Below are 4,032 nucleotides of genomic sequence, written 5' to 3'. Positions count from 1 at the left end.
TCTAGGAGTTCCTTACTCTGCAGGCAGTCAGCTGAATGTGTGGGAATTATATGTTGTGGGGTGGCGAGAGAAATATTTCTATTTGTTTGGCTCTTAGAACATCCCAAAAAGCTTCACATATTTAAATGTAGGCTATTCTTTTGTAGTTAACCACTGCAACCAGTTTGAACACAGAAAGCAAAAATTCAATGAGTTCAACTATTAATCTGTTTTGGTGATTTTGATTGAGGGTTGCATGTTGACTAGGACACTGGAGATCTTTACGATCTTATTCAAAAAGTGCACCGTAGAATCTTTTGCATCGGTTAAAGTTGAAAATGATTTTGATACCCTTTAGAATCCCTGCCCAGCAAGGCCCATCGTGGGAATAGAGCCACCGTGTGTTGGAGCGTTGTTTTTCATGAGTTCGACCCTGCCAGTGTTTAATCTGACCTCATTAGGTTAAAATCTGTGGAGAATTTTGAATTAGCTGTCCCTTGGCCTGCTGTAGATGCAGATGTGCCAGCCAGATGAAGTGCTCCCTCTTGCATCCCAGAGATGGCTAGTCCAGGTAATGCTTCTAGGATATTCAAAAGGTTTTTTTCTCTTCTGATAACAAACAGTTTTCCATGATTTATGCTTGAACGCAAGTTGACAGTTCTCAACACTAACTATTTTTGTTTCTCTCTTGCTCCCCACCAGTCTGTAGCAATATTGAGGAATTCAGTATATGTGCAATGCATACTCGACACCCTGCCATTAGCTAGGTGCGTTCTGAAGAAGGGTCGCTGGATCTGAAATATTGACTGTATTTTCTCTCCACAGACACTGCCAGACCTGCTGAGTTTCTCCAGCAATTTCTGTTTTTGTTTCAGATTTCCAGCATCTGCAGTTCTTTATTTTTTGTTTGGTGTAATGTAAAGTTGTTTTTTTCCCAGGTAACTTTAGTATTCATCTGCCTAATCAGTATGTCGAAGCTGTCATTACATTGTATGAAATTATTGTTAGTGCTGCTGATTCCTGACACTACCTTGTGCAGCCAACAGTACCCACAAGCTAAACTTGTCAGATTTACTGATGTTAGCCACCAGTTTAAATAATGCTGTCCTTTCTGTTTGTAAGGAATTTTAGTTTGTTACTTGCTGCATGAGACCCATAAGCCTGGAGCTGGTGTTACTGCCAGCTTTAAGAATTGTTCTGGCAGAGGTTTATACAGTACCTGCATCTGTCCTCCCAGCTGAGAGGAATATTAATTTTTTGGCAGGAGTTGCAGGGAGAAACAAATAAGATTTGAACCAAAATTGCAATATTGTCACTTGCGTATGTTCAATGTTTAATTGTTTTGATAGGAGAGAATGAAGATGAGAAGTTGAACGAGGTGATGCAGGAGGCTTGGAAGTACAATAAAGACTGTAAATGTCTTCGTGACATGCTGCAGAGCCTCAGCTGGAATGGTGAGAGAATAGCAGCTGGATTGCCATGCAAATTTTTTATATTTTAACCAAGCCTATTCAAAAGTCTGCCTTCGATCTTATCCAAGAGAGGCTCGGAAGGAGAATCTTCACCTTTCAGTGTGTACACCATTCTGCAGTTTGCCTGGTGACTGGGAAATTACCCACTGCATTTCCAGTTACAATGATCAAAATTATGTATAACGTTTTGTATACATTGCATGCATGCATGCATATAATGCAGAGATATTGAAATGCTTGTGTCTTTGAACATTGATTTGCATGAGAATTCTTTTCAGTTTCCAACAAATCCTGATCTCTGAGTGCATCTTGCAAGATTGGTCATGAAACATAAACACTTCAACATGGAACTGGTAGCATTATCTTAGCTAGAATATACAACAGGAGGGAGCCAACTCTATTGAAGTACACATTGATCCAAAAAAAAAATTCAGCTATAGGAAAGGATGCCAAGTAACTTGCTCCAATTAACATACTAAATCTTTAGTTGTGCCAATGCGCTAGCTAATGTTTTATCTTTAATTGTTCAATTCTGACTACAGTTGAAATCGGTAACTTGGGCCAGAATGCATTTTCAACTAATAGCTTGCATTTACGTAACATCTTTATTGTGAAATTTATCAAGTACATTGCAAAGAAGAGAGATATTGGGCATAAATGAGAGTTGGTGGAGAAAGTCTTTTGGGGGCTTTTAAAAATGTTGAGGGAGAGAGGGAGCACGGGGAGGGGCACAGTTGAATAGGGATAGAAGGCTGAGGAAACATTCTCTGGTGAAGGGAAGAGGGAATGTACAGATGACCAGAGTTGGAGGACCAAAAAGTTGCAGACTGGAGGAGGTTATAGAGCTAGAATGGGTTGAGGATGAAGATTTTAAAATCAATGCTTTGTATAGGGAGCAGCAAGTGGAGGCCAGTGAAGATGGGTGAATGCAAATCGGATATAATGCAAGACAATGTATGTGATGTAAACAGGAAGTGCTTGAAATACTCAGTAGGTTGGCAGCATTTGTGGAGAGAGGAACTTTTGGATTGTTTCAGCTCAGTGACAACAACCTGAAATGTTCACTCTGTTTTGCAGTCTTCCGACATGCCTTTTTCTCCAGAATATTCTGTTTATATTCGGATGTCTAGCATTTGGCATATTTTGTCTTTGTACAAGAAATGGGTAGCTGACTTGAAACAATGAATTTTTTTGTGGGTGGAAGCCAGTAAATCATGTCCAATGTTGATAGAAGCGTGGGTAAGAATTTCAGTGGAAAAGAGAAAAAAGAAGTGTCAACATGAGCACTGTTGCAGAGATGAAACAAGTATCTTGGTGATGGGTAAGTTTTGGGATTTGAGGCTGATCTCTGGATCCAGCAGGATACCAAGATTTTGCTGGGATAGTCTGAGCATGTTGCCAAGAGGGGGCTTTGAGGGATTTAAGTTTGCATATGAAAAAAAATTGACATCTGATTTGGATTGCTTGTTCATGCCAGCCTGAATCAACCCTGGACAACTGGAGATTTCAGTTGACAAGTTATGGATGAGCTTCCCCACCTACTCAATTGGTAAGTGTGCTGCCCTGGGGTACTGAGCCATACGGATAGAAAAGCTCTCTGGTTTGATCCTTCACTTGTAATAAATTAACTGATCTCAACTGAGAGAGTAGCAAGGGCTACTGGAGTCATTTTCAATGTTATTGAGTTTTATGGGATAAAAGATAATCAGCCAAAGTTTGCAGTCCTGATTGCCTGTAGTTAATCTGTATTAAAATATTGTGCATATGGAAATCAGATGAAGACAGAATCAAACTTGACTATGATGTGCTGCAAAGTCAAATGATCTGGGATTGGAGACTAGATTCTTGTATGAAGCATGACATCTTGGGTAGAGTAGTGAAGGAATCCTAGTCAGTCAGAGCAAGAGCTTTCTGGAAAGGAAATAAAGAAATTGGAGCGTGTATCTATTTCTTAAATGGAAATTGTCAAATTGAGTTTCAGTGGGGTGGTGGAGGAGTTCATTTGTGAAGTTCAGGATAATCAAAAATTTCAGTCCATGTTCACAGAATCACAGAAGTATTATGGTTCAGAAGGAAGTTATTCAGCCCATCGTGTCTTTACCAACTCTCCAAATGATCATCATGATTTAGTGCTATTCTCCTGCCTTTATCCCCATACCCTTGCACATTGTTTGTGATTAAATAGTCATTCAATTCCCATTTGAATGCCTCAATTGAACTGCCTCTGCCACGCTTTCAGGCAGTGCATTCCAAACCAAGACCACTGTATGGAAAATGTTTTTCTTGCATTATATTTGCTTCTTTTGCAAATCAATTTAAATCTGTACCACCTTTAGAGATAGTAGGAACTGCAGATGCTGGAGAATCCGAGACAACAAGGTGCAGGGCTGGATGAACACAGCAGGCCAAGCAGCATCATAGGAGCAGAGAGGCTGACGTTTCGGGCCTAGACCCTTCATCAGAAAAGGGGGAGGGGAAGGGGGTTTTGAAATAAATAGGGAGAGAGTGGGAGGCGGATAGAAGAGGGATAGAGGAGAGGATAGGTGGAGAGGAAACAAACAGGTCGAAGAGGCGGGGATGG

The 4,032-nt window shown here is 40.5% G+C and overlaps 1 long non-coding RNA gene across 2 annotated transcripts in view; it reads left to right on the top strand.

Annotated features, from left to right (window-relative positions):
* Nucleotides 1-6: 6 nt before the first annotated feature.
* The window catches only part of LOC125485922, a 13,780-nt gene continuing 9,754 nt past the window's right edge, over nucleotides 7-4,032 (top strand). Inside the window, exons 1-2 of one of the 2 annotated variants that reach the window (XR_007264627.1) lie at nucleotides 7-746; nucleotides 1,329-1,433. This is a non-coding gene — a long non-coding RNA (uncharacterized LOC125485922). Of the gene's footprint in view, nucleotides 1,434-4,032 lie in introns of both variants that reach the window. The other variant, XR_007264626.1, reaches the window with a different exon arrangement.

The sequence above is a fragment of the Rhincodon typus genome, chromosome 24 (assembly GCF_021869965.1).
Source record: "Rhincodon typus isolate 14 chromosome 24, sRhiTyp1.1, whole genome shotgun sequence".
NCBI lineage: Eukaryota > Metazoa > Chordata > Chondrichthyes > Orectolobiformes > Rhincodontidae > Rhincodon > Rhincodon typus.
Note: the sequence above shows the minus strand (reverse complement) of the source record. Positions and strands in the feature narration are given on the sequence as shown.